The sequence below is a fragment of the Herpailurus yagouaroundi genome, unplaced genomic scaffold (genome assembly GCF_014898765.1).
Source record: "Herpailurus yagouaroundi ecotype Mexico unplaced genomic scaffold, PumYag 198, whole genome shotgun sequence".
Taxonomy (NCBI): Eukaryota; Metazoa; Chordata; class Mammalia; order Carnivora; family Felidae; genus Herpailurus; species Herpailurus yagouaroundi.
This window is the reverse complement of record NW_024412429.1, coordinates 1,738,189-1,756,465: the sequence shown is the minus strand read 5'-3', so window position 1 is coordinate 1,756,465 and position 18,277 is coordinate 1,738,189. Positions and strand designations below refer to the sequence as shown.

The 18,277-nt window shown below is 56.6% G+C and overlaps 1 long non-coding RNA gene across 1 annotated transcript; it reads left to right on the top strand.

The window, feature by feature from the left end:
- Positions 1 to 6,313: 6,313 nt before the first annotated feature.
- On the top strand, positions 6,314 to 17,546 carry LOC121013183 (uncharacterized). The gene is made up of 2 exons (XR_005782551.1): positions 6,314 to 8,697; positions 12,863 to 17,546. It is a non-coding gene; the product is annotated as an uncharacterized LOC121013183 (long non-coding RNA).
- The last annotated feature ends 731 nt before the right edge of the window (positions 17,547 to 18,277 follow it).

Sequence of the window (18,277 nt, the reverse complement as noted above, 5' to 3'; positions counted from 1 at the left end):
AGGGTTGTTTCCCCTCCTGCCGCGGAGCCCTGGGCCCCCAGCCGTCCACACTGGGTGTTGAGGAGGCAGCGCTCGGTCCGCCGGTGGCCTCCCTCTCCCTGCACCCCCCCCGTAGGCCGGCCTCGCGTCCCAGCTCCACCCCTGCATCCCGGAGCAGTCCACGGCAAAACACTGCCCTGCCCGGAGTGTGAAGGAAGAAGGCCAAGGTCGTCGTGCCCCGGCTCTCGAAGAGAGTCCAGAGCGGTGGCCAGGGGACCGACGCGGGTGCGGCACTGCCTTCCGGGGCCACACACAGATCTGGCCGTTAGACCTGCCTCCGCCCACAGCTCCCATTCCTTGCCTGCGTGGGAGCCAGAGGCCGCGTCCTGTCCTGTCCCCCACCTCAGCCCTGGTGTGCACCCCTCAGTGAGGTCCCCTGCACCGGCTAACACTTGCAAACCACGGGAGGTGGAAGGAATCCCCGAGAACACGGAGTGCTGGACACAGACGCATAAAATGGGAACAAGGAAAGAGGGCGGTTTGGACGAGGACAGGAGGGAGGGGGGGAAAGGTCTTCTCTTCCCTTGAAACACAGAGGCTTCCCCGAGGGTTTCTGCCATCAGGGGGCCGCCTCCTCGAGGCTCTGCCCGGCCTTCCCCTCCACCTCCCCCTGCCCGGCCTTCCCCTCCATCCGCATGAACACGTAGAAGCGAGCGACAAGGACGCTGGTGCTAGTGAAGGGGACAGAAACCGCGGAAGCCTGGACGGAGACGGCACCCGGCCGCCCGCCTGTGCCCGCAGGTGCTCGTGTGAAGCCGAGGGAGGCCGCCCCCCTCGGAGCCTCCCCAGCCTCTGCCCATGTCACCGTGCTCCAGTGACTAACGCAGGCGTCCCTGCTGGGCCCCGTTCCTGCCCCTGAAGAAGGCGGGACAGTGGCTCCCTCTGCCTGGGACACTTTCACCGCCACCCTGTCCGGGTTTCCCTGACCGTTCCTGTCCCTGCGGGCCGCACCGCATCCCCTTTACGGTGCCCGTGCTTCTTCGTCCCCCGAGGGGGATTTCGGGCCAAAGCTTACACCCCGCGGCCGAGCGAGGTTGTGACGAGGGCTCCGGGTCCGGAGGTAGTTTCAGGACAGAAGTGAGTGCAGGCACGGTCTTCACCGAGAAGCCCGCCGCCCCATTTCTGACTTTGGAGAAAACATGTTGTAAAGCAACGGGCTGTGTTTTCGGCGCTGGATGTTTGAAACGCTGTCGTGGGGCGCCCACCTCTCGGCAGGCAAATACAAGTGCCGTACGGCCACGGCGTGGATCCTCGTTCTGCAGAGACCCTCCAGCCGGCCACTTCGGGCTTGCCACCCTCCCCCGCCGCACCCCGCGCTCCTGGGGCCTGGGGGTCTCGAGGCGCCCAGGCCTCTCACCTCCTCACGGGACTGAGCTACGAGGATGGTGACAGCCCGTGCGTATACACCCAGCCGTGGCGACGTTTTGGGGTGGCGTCTCAATGAGCAAGAGGTCCCCCCCGTTCACCTCCCTCACAGCCTCGCCCAGGAGGCAGGGGCCAGATGACGGGCCCGCCCTTGCCGTGTGCAGCCAGGTGTCTGTCCTGAGCCCAGGCCCACGACGGCACGAGAGTCTCCGGAGCTCCGGCCTTGTTACAGGCTGGGATGTTCTGTTCCCAAGGCCCTTGGCGTGGCCGTTCCTGACATGGGAGCAGCGGCCCGGGGCCCGAAAGTGGTTTCTGCTGCTGGAAGAAGCCAGTCAAGCCTGGGGACAAAAGCGTGCCTCTTACACGCCCACCGAGCTCAAACAATCCCGGCCCTGGGGCCGAGTGCCCTCGGGGCCTTCAAAGCTGCACGGCTTGGGGCAAAGACAGGTGACTCTTGAAAAGATAACGGGCACCCGGTTCACACAACAAAGCCCAAGGCGGGAGGCAGCTGATGTCAGACTCACCGTGACAACGTCTGGACAGAGCTGCCTTCTCTGGGAAGCTCAAGGCGGCTCTCGGGATCGCGTGTCACGGGAAGTGTCCCCTAACGTGGCAGGCCTAGCGCTTTTTCTTAAAAAGAAACGCAACTGGAAGTAAGTGGACTGTTTATTCTTCTCCCACGGACTGAGTCTAATGAGCCACAAACAGCTCGTCGACGCTGCGTGTTTGCGAAGCAGGGAGGGTAGTTTATGGGGATGCGAGCCCGTGCGCTTGGAAGCGGGGGACACGGTTTGCAGCCTGAACACCCGACCGGTGCCTTTCCTGCAACCAGGGCTGAGCAGGGACTTCTGGATTCGGGAACTGAGAATATGGCTCACCAGCTCTCGGCGCCCAGAGTCACAGGGACGCGCCCCCGTGCTCAACGCGCATTCATAGGGCACGTGTGCTAGCTGAAAGCAGACGACCCCAGCGGCAAGGCAATGTTTAGTTGCCATCTGTATGCCCTGGTAGACTGGAGTCAGCCCTTTGTCTCCTGTGACCAGCACGTCGCGTGCCGCCTCTAGTTCAGGCTTCACGGACCAGTGAGGACAGAGGAGGAAACTGAGGGTCAGGGAGTGCCCGGTGACGAAGGCGTGAACCCACAGCCAGGTGCCTACAGAGTCTGTGTTATTTCCCAGCCGAACAAAATCACTCCTAGGGAGCTGAGAACTGTCAGGCACAAGCACGCCGTCACTCGGGTTCGCAGGGACGAAGGATGTTCACGTGCAGGACTTTACACGTCACGGTAAAGGTGGGGCGGCTGCACGTCCAAGATGCCTGTGGCCGTAGCGCGAGCAGAGTTTGTGGGACGCGGCCGGTACTGGCTGTTTCTGAGTGACTGCAAATAGGGTAAGGCATTCCGTGCCATGAGGGCTCTTAACAGACAGTTAGATTTTGTAGGTCATTCGTGGGAAAGAAACAGCACTGAAGGGGCCAATCCCTCGACTGAAAGCGATTTCCTGGGAAATGATCGATCCCTGGAAAGCTGCTCTGGAAAGCAAAGATCCTTGGACACGTACCAACCTAGGTCAGTTTTCAGCTCCATCGTTTATCAAGACGTGACCAAAATACGAATGGCGGTTATGACAGCGGTCAGAACCGCGACTGCATCCGGAGGTCAAGTTCACGGGGCCAGAGACACTGGTCTCTATTTCCTGCCCACTGGTCCATGACCAGTCTGTCTGTCTGGCATTTGTTTGACGGGGCTTTCCTGCATCGCTTACATACCGTGTCAGCTTTATGACGAGCAGCGCAATTATTTTCATCCACCCGAATGGCTCCCGGACGAAGGAGAGACCCTGGTCTCCCAGGGACAGACGGAGGGGCCGGGGCAGGAGGTAAGTGGCTCTTGCCTGGCATGCTTCTCGGCAAGGTCGGGACGTTAACTCTGGGCCCGGGCTCTATATGCTGACCCACATCGGTGCTGGGTTTACCGCCTGCACACCGGCGTGACATTTTGGAAAGCGGTCACAGTGCATTCGGTGATGCCCAAGGACTGGCTGGAGCCATTATTGTTAAGGCTGATGACGAGATCCCTGTTATCCGCTGGCCCCACCGTGCTCTTGGGGACACAACCCGACAGCCGAGGACAGAATTCAGAACCGCCTCCCCCTGCCCTCGTCGATGTGCTCACGTGCTCCATGCACCCTGTGTCAGTGCCCTCAGAGCCCTGCGGGGACCTGATGCCCATGGCCCTAGATGCCATCGCCAGGCTGAAAAATAAGTCCTTGTCCCCTCGGAGGCCGGCGTGCCTCTGCGTTCTGTAGTCACATCGACGTAGGTCACAGATGAAGTTCGCTGAGTGTAGTTTACGTTTAAATACACAATTTGAAAAATACGATGCTCTTTGGGAAATACATCAATGGAGCAGCAGGTAGAAACAAATTCTCGAGACGGGCACAGGTCATAACCCTCTAAATAACAGTTGACGGGCTGGAACCCTCCCGTAGTTATTTGTTACAAGCAAACCTCCCAGGCCTGGGGTTTGGGGGTAGAACTAACCATTAGCTTGTTTTTCCAAAGAACTCAAACAAACCTGCTGGGAAGTCTGGTGGGCACAGAGCCAAGTGCGTCCTCGAGACCAGCAGAGACGGCTGTGCTCGCTGACCGTCAGTGGCCCCGGGGCCATGGGACGTGCCACCCGGCGTCTGTCTGTGGGTGACGACTGGCAGGGTGTCTGTTGTTCTCCACCCCTGCTGACCTCGTGTCAGAATCACCTGCCTGCCCCCTCTGCCTCCCTTCAAAGCTTATTGATTTCGAAATAGCTCCTCTGATAAGAGGAAGCTTTGTCTGAGCCTCCGTGGTGACCGTTGGAGGGATGGTTATTGACTCGCCAGAGAAGCATCTGGAAATTGTTTTCTCCTCAGGCTGTAAGTTTACACAGAGACAAGAAGTCACAGATGCCACTCTGTGGAGCGATGCTGACTCGTTACCACTCAGGCTCTAAGCCCGCCTGATCGTTTATTGAATGACTCCAAACGCTTGTGCATAATTTCACTATTTTATTAATACACTTGTTCCGTAGGCACCCACGGAGCCACAGGCCAGGTGTGTGCTGGGCGGGGCAGGTGTGTGACCGAGGAGAAGGCTCCGCCCACGAGGCGTCCGTCTCAAGGTGGCACTGGCGCTGTGGGACAGTGCACGTGCCGGGCGCCCGGTTCTGCAGGTAAGGGGCCTGCCCCTGCCCACCTCGCCCTCCACTTTCCCTGTGTCCAGGTGCCCGCGTCCCCTTCCCCGCCTGGAGCCCCAGGTCAGCAGGTTCGGCCAGGACTTGCGTGATGCGCTTTGCAGGGTGAATGACTTCGGTGGCTACACGGGTGAAGTCAACGACATACGGCTGCAGAGGTGTATCTGCTTTTGCGCGTTTTTTTGGAGCAGAAAAGGGAGCCAAAAGGGGTGTCAGCTTCTCCAGCGAAGGGGTCAGGAAGCTGCCTCCCGTGTCAGCCACGAGGCGTTGGTGTTGAGACGGTGGCCATAAGGGGCGGCCTCCCTGTGGTGCCGGTCCGCGTGCAAAGCTCGCCCAAGTGGGGAGACAGGCGAACACAGCCATCCCCCTAACTCTCACTCGCCCAGAGGCCGGGCGAGCGGGGGCCCGCAGGGTGAGGGCTGGGAACGGAGGCCCCAGTGGCCCCACGCCAGCCAGACAGTCGCGTGCTGTGTACCTCTCAGGGACTCGCTCGGGCTGGCTTCCGGATGAGGAGCACTTAGGGACAGAGATCAGGAAGGCGTGTGGGTGGGGTCACAGCTGGAGGTTGAGGGAAGGAACCGTGGGCGGTAACGGACTTGGCGGCTTTTGAAGCCTTCACTGGGTTTTAGCTTCACTGAACAAACACCCCTGAGTACCTTCTAGCACCCCAGCCGGGGGCGGGGGGGAGGCTGGTGGGTGGCCAGCAGTGGGCAGCGTGATGGGGACCCGCCGGCCACAGCCACGCGCTGACCCCGGAGGGGCTCCTTCTCTGCCACGTGTGACAAGACCCCCCGGCCCCTCGTCCGGATGAAAACGCACACTCAGTTTTAGAGACAAGGACGTGTGAGTCTAGAAACAAGTACCTCTAGGTGTTATGGCCAGAGCGTGGTAACATCCAGACCTTTCGAATTTAGCGGGGAGGGTAACACAACAGTCCGTCTGCCATCCCTCACGGTGCGGCGGGAAGGACCAAGGCGACGAGTCTCCGACGTGGCACCGAGGAAGGGTCTGCCCGGTCCGCTCTCCCAGGGCCGGGCGCGGACCCAGGGGGCCCCAGCTCCCAGCGAGGCAGGCCTTCTCCCACCCGAGTGCGTCTGCACCTCCTGGACTCCTGACCTCGGCCCCACCATCCCCAGGACACAAGGTTCCATTCAGGAATTCCTGACCTGACTAGCCGCGGAGTCGCCCCCAGGAAAGCTGTGTCCCAGCAAAGACGTTTTGTTGGAAGAAATGCCGGCCTCCTTTCTGTCTCCAGGGCACCTGGCTGCTGCGAAATGTCATAAAGTGTTGAAATTGAGGCCCGTAAACACTTTCGAACACAGGTTCCAGAATGGCGGTGTGGTTTGAGAAGCATGCGAAAACCATGACCTTTTCTCACCTTAATTTATTCTTCTCCTCTTATTACCTTAAAAATTGTTATGGCTTTGGGGCACCTGGGTGGCTCAGTCAGTTAAGCCTCCGACTTCAGCTCAGGTCATGATCTCACAGCTCGTGGGTTCAAGCCCCGCGTCAGGCTCTGTGCTGACAGCTCAGAGCCTGGAGCGTGCTTCAAATTCTCTCTCTCTCTCTCTCTCTCTCTCTCTTTCTCTCTGCCCCTCCCCTGTTCACACTCTGTCTCTCTCTCTCAAAACATGAATAAACATTAAAATTTTTTTTTAATATAAAAATTGTATTGGGTTATTTCTAGCATACCAGGAACTCTGTTTTCAAATTATCAGATCAAAAGTCAGTGTTTTATGGGAAGAAGTTGTTGATAGGTCTATTACGTGAAAACCTCGGTTTCAAACGGCTTCACCATCAGGTGCCTCATTTGTAAACACACACACACCGCTGTTGGAGAGCCAGCCACACATGCCGTCTGCACAGCCACACTAAGATGCCTCCACACCCCTCGCCTCCCCGTCTCCTCCTTCTGGGTTTAACGCACCTTCTACGCTTTCCACAGTGCTCGCGTGTTATTTTGTGATGATACAAAATTGAAGCCCCTCCCCCTGCGTGAACTCTACTCTGAATTGGAAGAAAAGAAATGAAAATGAAAATGAAAATGGCTCTTCAAGAGGAGAGGGGCACGTTCTCCTTTAAGTCGTGGACCTCGTCGCATCATTTCTACTGGTCGTTTTAACATTTCATAGTCATGACTATTTAATGTTTCCACCTCATATCAAACTTACAGAACTCGGTTGAACTTGAGGTCACCTTAATCCTCTCTGGAACAAAGCAAGACTGAGTCCTCCGCACTGTCTCCTCCCATTTGGTGACGACGAAAGTCGTCTTTGCTCTTTGGAGCAAAGAAGTGCCCGCAGACGGTGGGTGTTGGGTCCCCTCCCCTGCGCTCCACACAATGCGGGCGCCTCTGGGAATGATGGCGGTGCCACCCAGGTTTTAGTCTTTATGACCTAAAGGGGCGCTTCCCAGACATGAAGTTGGCATCTTGGACTTTTTAGGGAAGCACAAGACGTCAATGCCGCCATCCCCTGGCTTGGACCTCAGAGGCTGCTCAGATAGTGATTATGCAAGAGGCAGTGAAGAAAACGTTGAGATTTGAGGTTTGAAAGAACTGGACTCGAGCGCTACCTCGACACTGTCTAGCGGGGAGATCCTGGAGGGTCCTTAAACTCGCCGTGTCTTGATCTCTTTGCAGTTACTCCTGCCATCGCCACGGAAGTTGCCCACGGAAGCATCTGGAACGTGGTGCCGTGATGGTGGCTTCCTGTGTGTTACTGCGGGCTGCGGCTGTGTTTCTGTCCCGGTGGGAACGAGGGTGCTCTCACACTCAGGTCTGAGTGACAGCCAAGTCCCCCATCAGAGAGCACCCTCTGGCTCCCGGGGTCCGGGGGATGCGGCCGCCGTGAGGAGACAAGGCATATGGCCGGGTGACACCGCGGGCAGCCGTTGGCAACCTGGTGACCGGCTCCCCACATCCGCTCGGGAAGCACATTCCCTTCCCTCGGGACAGGAAGGGCACTGAGGGCCGACGTGAGAATACACGTGGGGCAGCAAGCCCCCAGCCAAGATAATAATATAGGTCAGGGAGTGTTCAGGGTCCCGATACCTCAGGAGCTGCTGTTACATCTTGAAAATAACTTCGACGTGTTTCCTCGACAAACACAAAAGGGGGAATCGAGGTTGCGTGTGGATTTTTAACTGGCTTTTCAATCTTCTTCATAAGGAGCACGTGTCAAGCACAATGGTCACGATTCAGCAGTTCTCACTGGGGCTCTCCGACGGGGGTGAGGGGTGCTGAGTCCTGGCCCCGGCACCGACATCAACATGTCATGACGCTGAGCAGGACAATTATCCCCAGCTTCCCTGTCTGTAAACCGAGGGCATAGGAGGAGTTACGGCTTCTGGCCTCCAGTGTTTAGCTACACGTTAATGTCTCAGTTCGTAAGATAACTAGACATGTACTTAAAAGGTGGAATCTCCTCACTTTCTTGGGAAGAAGCTCAAAGTTAATTTCTCCAGCGATCCGTGACATCGCCTCTGTGTCCCCGAGCACGGGAGGGGAATACACTATAACCTTTCTCTTGAATGCTATGCCTTTGTTTTTGGAGCTTGCTTGGGGAAGGCGGGGTTTGTCCGGCCATGGGGTGACACCACTCATTACCACCTTTAGTGACCCATCCCTCAGATTTCTGCTTCCTGTTCCCAGACCTTTGCTCTACTGGCCAAGAGGTCTTCGTTCCAGATGGAGCAGAGGGTTCCATTGAACTGGATGCTAAGACCGCCTCCCAGCCACTTTGGAGGCCTCATGCCTGTGAATCAACAGGCACCGGGGGTTACGGTGTTGGCGGGTGTGGGCTGACTGCAGCGGGGACGTTGGACTGTGATTCTACAACGGAGCTGAGGGAGATCACGTGTGGAGCTCGGGAGATCCCTACAGAGCGTCTGTGTGAATGTCAGTGGAAAACCACAACATCCCATCCCACGCAGGACCACCAATGGCCCAGACCCTTTGGGAATGAAGGTTTGGGTCACCCCACCAGGCAGAGAACCGTGACCGACCGAAGTGCTGAAGCGAAGAGAGCTCAGAACATGTGGCGGACGAAGGGCGCTCTAAATACCAGGTACGGGAACGAGGGCTGTACGTGTGGTGCTCCTGAGTTTTTCATGGATATGCTTGGGGCTGTGTGTGTAACCTGTGAAACAAACCTATGCTTTATATTTTACAAGAATAGGTAAATAAGCATAGTTATAAAAGATCCTTGTTCTCTCCCTCTCTTATTTGGTGTATTAACTTCATGTCAGTATTTCAGCCCCAGGGTTTCAAGGGAGGAGTGATGATGTGACACACCCATCTGGGGTAAAGGTCGGTGCATTTTTGGTTGCACGCAGGGCAGCTCTGTTAGGTTGGCCGGGATCGTGTCAGGCGGGATTAGAGCCTTGGCACTCTTCGGAGATTGGGTTTGGTTTAAGGGGGTGTGTTTCGGGGCCAGGTGGGTAAGGGTGGACCGAGATGGCGAATGTTGTGTTCCACTTGGGCGTGTTTCTGCCTGAGAGCGACATTTCAGGGTGGGTAGACTCTGACGAAGCAGGCTGCCCTTCGTCCTGTGGGCGAGCGTCATCCAGTCTGTTAGGGCCTGAATAAGACAGAAGACCAGCCTCCCTGAGCAAGAGGAAGGTCTCCAGCAGACCAGCCACAGACCGGACCCCTACCATCTGCTCTCTTGCGTCTTGGCTTCCCGGTCTTCAGATCGGCCCCTGTGTCGCTGGCCTTCCGGGGTCTCCGCCTGACGGATCGCACTGTAGACGCCGGACTTACCAGGCTCCCTAATTATGTGGGCTAATTCCGTATAATCCATTCTCAACATCCAGCTCCCTGTCAGTCCTCTATCCGCCCATCCTAGTGGCTCTACCTCTGTTGTTACTTTTTAAATTTATTTTTATTTTTTAAAAATGATTAATTAATTTTTTTTTTTTAACGTTTACTTATTTTTGGGACAGAGAGAGACAGAGCATGAACAGGGGAGGGGCAGAGAGAGAGGGAGACACAGAATCGGAAGCAGGCTCCAGGCTCTGAGCCATCAGCCCAGAGCCCGATGCGGGGCTCGAACTCACGGACCGCGAGATCGTGACCTGGCTGAAGTCGGGCGCTTAACCGACTGCGCCACCCAGGCGCCCCTATATCTTTATTCTTAATTCACATCCAGGTTAGGTCGCATATGGTGCAGCAACGATTTCAGGAGTAGGTTCCTTAATGCCCCTTACCCATTTAGCCCATCCCCTCTCCCACCACCCCTCCTGTAACCCTCAGTTTGTTCTCCATACTTAAGAGTCTCTTCCTTTCTCCTCCCTGTTTTTATATTATTTTTCCTTCCCTTCCCTTATGTTCATCTGTTTTGTCTCTTAAAGTCCTCATATGAGTGAAGTCACATGATATTTGTCTTTCTCTGACCAATTTCACTGAGCATAATACCCTCCGGTTCCATCCACGTAGTTGCAAATGGCAAGATTTCATTCTTTTTGATTGTTGAGTAATACTCCATTGTATATATATGCCACACCTTCTTTATCCATTCATCCATCGATGGACATTTGAGCTCTTTCCATACTTTGGCTATTGTCAAAAGTGCTGCTATAAACACTGGGGTGCGTGTGCCCCTTCGAAATGGCACACCTGTATCCCGTGGATAAATGCCTCGTAGTGCCATTGCTGGGTCGTAGGGTAGTTCTATTTTTAATTTTTTGAGGAACCTCCATACCGTTTTCCAGAGTGGCTGCACCAGCTTGCATTCCCACCAACAGTGCAAAAGAGATCCTCGTCATCCTCGTCAGAGGATGATTCTCTACATCCTCGTCAACATCTGTTGTTGCCTGAGTTGTTAGCCATTCTGACAGGTGTGAGGTGGTATCTCTTTGTGGGTTTGATTTGTATTTCCCGGACGATGAGTGATGTTGAGTGTTTTTTCATGTGTCGTTTGGCCATCTAGATGTCTTCTTTGGAGAAGTGTCTATTCATGTCTTTTGCCCATTTCTTTACTGGATTATTTGTTTTTTGGGTTTGGAGTTTGATAAGTTCTTTGTAGATTTTGGATACTAACCCTTCATCTGATATGTCATTTGCAAATATCTTCTCCCATTCTGTCGGTTGCCTTTTAGTTTTGCTGATTGTTTCCTTAATTTTGATGAGGTCCAATAGTTCATTTCTGCTTTTGTTTCCCTTGCCTCTGGAGACGTGTTGAGTAAGAAGTTGCTGTGGCCAAGATCAGAGAGGTTTTTGCCTGCTTTCTCCTCGAGGATTTTGATGGCTTCCTGTCTTACATTGAGGTCTTTCATCCATTTTGAGTTTCTTTTTGTGTCTGGTGTAAGAAAGCGGTCCAGGTTCATTCTTCTGCATGTCCCTGTCCAGTTTTCCCAGCACCATTTGCTGAAGAGACTGTCCTTATTCCATTGAATATTCTTTCCTGCTTTGTCGAAGATTAGTTGGCCATACGTTTGTGGGTCCATTTCTGGGTTCTGTATTCTGTTCCATTGGTCTGAGTGTCTGTTCGTGTGCCAGTACCATACTGTCTTGACGATTACAGCTTTGTAGTATAGCTTGAAGTCTGGGATTGCGATGCCTCCTGCTTTGGTTTCCTTTTTCAAGATTGCTTTGGCCCTTCGGGGTCTTTTCTGGTTCCATACAAATTTTGGGATTGTTGTTCTAGTTCTGTGAAGAATTCTGGTGTTGTTTTGATGGGATTGCTGTTCCTCTACTTCTGTAGGGAACCTGGACTAAGACACCCGCCCAACCCTGTGCTTCAAGCCAGGCTGACTCATCTCCATACGACCTAAGACTAAGACAGATGAGCTTCAGTTGTCTTTGGAACAATTATTCTGGATGTTTCTTTTTGTTCACATACTCGTAATTCAAGTATTTCTTAGTGTTTGTCTTTATCCCCTAAGCTTGAGGAAAGAATCCAGCTTCTCAGCCTGCTCTTTCTCAGGTCTCTCTGGCCTGGTCCGTCCACACCCAAGGACTCCCTGGAGCCGTCTAGACCCCACACTCCCAGCCCACTTCTCAGGGACACAGACAGGAAGCTTTACATGCAGACAGACACACGGCCGCAGAGGCGGCCAAAGGCAGTCTGAAGGTTAACATTCCGCTAGTGTTCCCCCTTCCCCTTCATCCTCCTCCCCTTCCCCTCCTCCTCCACCCTTCCTCCTCCCCCCTCTTCCTCTTCCCCCTTCTTCCTCCTCCTCCTCATTTCCCCCCCTCCTCCCCTCTTCCCCTCCCTTCTCCCCTCCTTCCCCCCTCCTCCTCCTTCCTCCTCCCCCTTTCCCCCTCCTCCTCCCCCCTTCCCCTCTGCCTTCCCTTTATCCCCTCCTCCTCCTCCCCCTCCTCCTCCCCCTTCCCTCTCCTCCTCCTCCCTTCCTTTCCTCCTTCCCCCTCCCCTCCTTCCCCCCTCCCCTCCTTCCCTCCCTCCTTCCCCCACTCCTCCCCTCCTCCCATTTCCTCCTCCACTCCTCTCCCCTCCTCCTCTCCTTCCCCCCTCCTCCCCTCCTTCCTCCTCCCTCCTCCTCCCTTTCCCCTCCTCCCCCTCCCCCCTCCTCCCCGGTCTCCCTCCTCCCTGCTCCCCCTCCTCCCTGCTTCCTCCCCACACTCCATTCCTCTCTCATATAGTCTCTGCCTGGCTTCATTCTTCAGTTTCCTTCCGCGTCACTAATGACTCTGGTGTACATGATTCCAGATTAGTGACCCGAGGGAAAGAAGTTTCTCTTCTTTATCCTGAAAATGTCTGTCCGAGAGACCCTGAGTTCTGCCAGCAAGTTCACTCCAGCCATCAGCACGGTTGGGGGAGGGGGTCCCGGCAGCCCGAGCCCGGGTCACACTGCTGTGGCCGCTGTGATGGAGCCGGCGAGCTGAGCGCCAGGGCGGGTGCCGGCCGGCCATCTTGGAGGCTGCACCAGGGCGCAGCCCTGGGCAGGGGAGGGGAGAGGAGGGGAGGGGAGGGGAGGACCGGTTTCCTGAAGGAGGGATGTGGGGCCGTCTGACCACACACGTCCTCTACGGCAGGCGAGCAGGACATACAGCCCAGGATGAAACGTAACACTGTGTGAGCGACTCCAGCACCCCCAGGGTCCTGGTTCAGACTCAGCCTGGACCCTGGCTGAACACATAACACAACCCTTAACCCAACCAGAACTTGTAGGATCAGTAAGGATCTGGGTCCCCCGAAGGGCACCTGAGCTCTGGTTCCAGAAAAATCCTCCAGAACGTTATTCTGTTAATTCTTCCTTGGTGGGTTGTAGGCGTTCCTGACGCACACCCTGAGCCGGCGGAGAAGGAACGGCAGACGTCACGGCAGCCCCCACGGACCGAAACCAGCCCCACCTCATCAGGCGTTTACCTAAAGGCGTCTCTGGGACCCCCGGTCTGTCCAGTTCCCGATTGGGCAGGACCAGCACCGCTGAGCACCGTGGACTCGCTTCTTTCCCGACGTCTGCCCCGAGAGGGTTGGGTCTTGGGAAAGAGCACAGACACGGCCCCGAAACACAGCACAGGCACTTGCTGGTTGTGTCGCCCACAAGCTCTCATTTCCCAGGGTCCGTTTAAGCCAAGCGTCCCCGAGGCTGGAAATCATCGCCGCACCTCCCGTCCTCTGCTCCTCCCCAGGCGGCCCCGTGGGTGCCGACAGCACTCTGTCCACGCTTCTCTAGAAGTGTCCCAGCGTGTCTGGGCTGCAACCCAAGCCCCACGCCAGCCCAGAGCGCCCTGGGAGGCCTGAGTGGTCGGGGGTGGAGGGAGGGGAGCCGGTGCGACACAGAGAAGGGTCCCCCCGGCACCGCAGGGCATGTCCCTCAGGGGCACCTCCAGGCACTTACAGGTGGGGACCTTACAGGCGACCACTGTGGGGAGGGACGTTCTTGTGTGAAACACGGAGCATCGATGATGACAGAGGCTCTCTCTAAACTCGCCCCGGAGGGTGTCCCACATCTAGGGGTCTGAGCTCATAGCAGGGCGCGCTGCTCTGTGAATCCGACACCAGGCAGGGGTCTCTGTCGCCCAGGCCCCTGGGACAACCGGGTCCCCAGCCGCCCCCGAGCCCTGCCCAGGGGCGGGGGTGCACCCCTGGCTGCCCTGCCCTGTCCCCTCCTGACAGGCTGCAAAGGGGAGCGGGCACAGAGAGACAGCCTGTCCCACACTGGAGGGCTACGCCAATGTGGAAGATAAAAGTCGCCCAGTGACCATGCCAAAGTGTCATGATGACAAACACAAAAGGGTGAGTGAATTTTAAGTGAAAACGTCTTAGGCCTCAAACATGAGCTCTTTGAGTCTCTGATGTCTCTGATGGCAAGTGTGAGCACAAGATTACTGAATGCCCACAGATGACCGTCCCCCGCACTGAAGGCGAGCGTATCCTAAACAGTGGGAACTCAACGTCATTTAGGTCTTAACTTTCTACACACCAAGTGACACGTACGTGCCAGGTTATCAACACGACGGTCTTCGAGGTGGTTACCGGCATTGACCGCATTCGCAGACGGGCGCCCCCAAGTGAGGGAACACGCGCCCGGCAGCGCTGGGGCTGTGAGTTTGCACGCCTCCTTTCTGCATTCTGGAACAGCCTTCCTGCTGGGAAGGAGAGTGGACTTTGTTAGCGGCCCAGAGACAGACAAGAGCAGAAGCGATGTGAGATAACGATACTTTCTACAGTCCAATAGAACCATTTAATTGTATCAGCTCCCCAAGTGTTCTTTGTGCCTTAACATGCGGTTATTTGTACGTTTACATTTTATAGGGTTTTGGGTAACATGGGGCTGTTCTCATGTTGTCTGGAGAGACCTATGTGAAGGTACATAAGGGAGACTTATTACAGGAACTGGCTCATGGTTACGGAGGCTGAGAAGTCCCACGATCTGCCCCCTGCAAGCCAGAGACCCGGGGGTGCCAGTGGTGGGTTTCAGTCTGAGCCCCAGCGCCTGAGCACGGGGGGAGCCTGGTGTCAGTCCTGGTCTGAGTCAGGCCAGAGAATCAGAGCACTGGTGCCCACAGGCCGGAGACGGGGGCGTCTCGGTGGGTTCGCCCCTCCTCTGTGTTTCGTTGTGTGCAGGCCCTCAAAAGGTTGGATGAGGTCCATGGGCACAGACGAGACCCTCTTCCTTACGCGGTCAACTTTCTGGAACACACCCTCACAAAGACACCAGGCACTCTACTGGCCACCTGGATATCTTTGGCTCAGTCAAGTTGACGCAAAATTACCCATCACAATTCCATATTGCCACTTTGTTAACTTTCATTATTGGTGATTAAGAAAACCCTAAATGATGATTTTCATCCCAGGAGTCCTACGCGGACAGCTGACGGAATGTCGGAAGCCTCTGCATCCCCACAGGCCGGCTGTCGGTAGTGGAGGGCAGCCTCCGGGTTATCCATCGAGGGCGTGAGGCTCCCTCCGGTTCTGGTGCGAGCCTGCTGTGGCTCCTCAGACAAGTCCCCGCCGTGACCCCAGATGTCTCAAGTGATCACGGGCGGTTGGCTCAGACCATCAAATCCCCGCCCAGCCTCACCAGGTGAGGACTCTATCATATACTAATGTGACCCACTTAAAATTCCTCCTCTATTCTCATCAAGATTGACAATAACATCCGGCCGGTGCATCTATTCTGTCTGATGTTTTGATATTTGTACAAGACTTCTTCCAGAGTCTCTTGCCCCAAAGCACTGGACGCTGCTTCCCCACTGACTCTGATCAGCTCGAGGGGTGTCCTTTGATCCAAGATGCCCCCTGCTCGTCCCTCGTCCCAGGAATGCTCGCTGGGCCAGCCAGGCTCTCAGGAACTTCCGCCCTGAGCACACAGGAAGGCTGGCCGTGGGAGGTGGAGGGAAGGGCCGTGGGGTCGTGTGGAGCGGGGGCTGCAGGGCTGCTGCGGGCCGGTGGGGAGAGGAGTGGAAGGGGGAGACGCCGTCGGACGGGGGCCCGGGGGGCCCGAGCGTCCTTCTGTCCCCAGAGCGGGAGCCCATCACCTGTCTTTACAGACCACCTCTCCCCCCTTCCTGTGATGCCCGTTGGACGGACGGACTTCACTCCTGCAGGTGAGGCAGCTCCTGACGTGTAAACAGACGTCAGAACCAGGCTCTCGGGACAGCAGGGCCCACGCAGCCCTCGCTCGGGGGCTCTCCCCCTCCGGCCACGGCCAGGTGGCTCTGGGCGCCCACACACCTCCCGGCCCCATCAGCGAGGGGCCAGGCCTGTCACCCGGCATGTGCTGGGCGTGCAGGGGCCCGAGGGAACGGGGGCCGGTGGGGGCGGGCCTGGAGGGACACGTTACCCCGGAAGGGCCGAGGGCTGTCTGTGCTGGGTGCCTCTGCTCTCCTCCCGAGCGTGGCCTTGCCGCAAGCCGCCACGGTGATGGTGGACGTGGTGGTGGGTGTGGCGGCTTCCTCGGCCTCCTACCCATCCGCGATTTTCATCTGTTTTCACGCACTTGACCTCGTCTGCTGTCAGTTCCCACATAAATATGTGCACTCCACGCGTGTTTTGCAAAACCAGCTGCCCTTCATGGGAAACTTCATTCCCCTGTTTCTACTTACAATAAAAAGTAACAAATAACTCCGTGTTCTGAGGGGCAGCCACCAAAATGCGTTTTGACCTCTACTCAAAGGCCTCGGACCCTCATCTGCAGATAGTAGGGCTCCAGAAAGAGGGAAAGCTTCTGAATGAAGCGACCGCCTCCTCTGGGAGGTCTGAGGGGCTCGGCAGGAAATGTCAGCGCCTGGTGCCGTCGGGTCACCAGGGGAGCACGTGCCGTCGCGCGGGCCCTTTGCAAGCAGCGGGGCTCTGTCCATGCAGGTGGCGGGCGAGGGGTGTGGGCCCTCCCCGCCTGGGGAATCTGGGCACTGCTGAGGTCAGGGCGCCGAGCCGGGTGACGCTGGTCCCCGCCGCTCGCCATCCACGTGTCTGCAGAGGAGGTGGGTGGAGGAATCACCTGCAGGGACAGCGCCAGGCCGCCTCGCCTCCGGGCACCTCGAGCCACCGAATCCTCGCGGCCACAGTGGCTGAATAACCCAGGGCCCCGCTGGAGGGCAGAGCCGGAGGGCTTGGGAACCCTTTAAAACAGGCGCAACTCTCAAAACACAGGGCATTTCACACATGAAGGTAATTTGTCCTAACGTAAAAAGTTACGGCTGACTTTAAATAAATTACCGTGATCGCGAGCCTTCTCTTGAGCTCCAAGGAAAATCTCACCTGAAAAATCCAGCTTCCCTCTTTAGAATTCTCCTTGTCTGCACCCTTGCAGGGAATCGTCTCACGAAGGCATTCCGTGTGACCCCGCGTGGCCTGTCGCTGGGAGTGGACTCTCGGTCGGCTCATTAACTTCTGTCTCCCGGCCCTGATGGAGTCTGGAAAGGCCACGCCCTGCTGAACAAATTGTAGACGACAGAGGCTAATTGGTCCTCAGAAAGGAGGCCGATGGCTGCTCTCGGGATCTTGGACTTTTAAAATGTTTATTTAGCACAAACATTTGCAGGCCCCACGGAAAGGCTTTTCCCTGATTCCTCTTGACCTTCAGCGACCTCCCTCCCAGGGCGCATTGCTTTCTCCCCGGGGGGAAACTTGAGAGGCTCTTATTTATTTATTCCCCGGGAGCCTCTAAGAGTTCACACAAGTCTTAACACTTAACCTGGGCTGGAGTGGCAGCGTCGTCCTGCCAAGCTCCCCTCTTCGCGGGGCTGGTGGGCCGACGGTCGCCAGCCCCGGGTCTGCCGTCACCAGGCGGGGGCGAGACCCTCTCCCATCCCGACACTCACTGACACGTTGAGCCTCCACGGCAGACGTTAGTTCCTCCCAAGAGGCCCCCGGGGTGAGCACAGTGTGCCCTTTGTCAGCATACAGGGCCCAGCTCACGCGCGGATTCCGCATTTAGGTGCAGCTCCCCAGTTGGCAGGTGTGACCGGTGGGGTGTAAGGTGAGAATAAAAATCTCTTAAGAAATGTCTTGGGTGAGTTATCACGTCGCGATGTGGGCCCTTGATTTCCTTGCACTGAGAAGTATGTCACGTACACACAGGGCTGGGCGGCAGACGCGGAGAAAAACCCAGACGCCGAGCTCCCCGCCGCTTTCCAAGTGACAGAAGTCCATATCGTCCGTGCTGAGTTGTGCCAATGCCGTCCGGGCCTGTGTCCCGTCCGGTCTTCGGTCCTCACGGTCTCAGGCTTTGGGGCCTGACCGACCTCACAAGGCCCCCAGAGGCTCATTTCCAGATGCACAGCCGGGGCGTCAGGTGCGGCTGCAGGGGGGGCCCTCAGGCAGTGACCGTGGGGAACCCCGGGCTCCAGGGCGTGATCCACCCCCGCCCGGGCGAGGCTCGCTGATGCCTGTGACCCACAGGCTTAGGTGTTGGGGAGCGTGGTACCCACAGGGCAGTCCCCTGTTCCTGAGGCATTATGAAAACCAAATAAGCCTGCCACCACTGAAAAGAAAGCCTGATATACAAACTGTCATTTACTCACATCTCTTGTAATGGAGCAAACGAGTGTTGGCTTAGCTTCAGAAAAGCTGCTGTTCCCGCAGCTACATTTAGAAACAGAGCTTCTCCGTGCACAGACTGCAGGGGGATCCGGAGGCGCTCACGCCCTTTGGCCGAGGAGGTTGGATCCGCGGAGTCACGCTTGGAGAACAGCAGCACATTTTCGAAACATACATTTTTTTTTTGCAACTCACA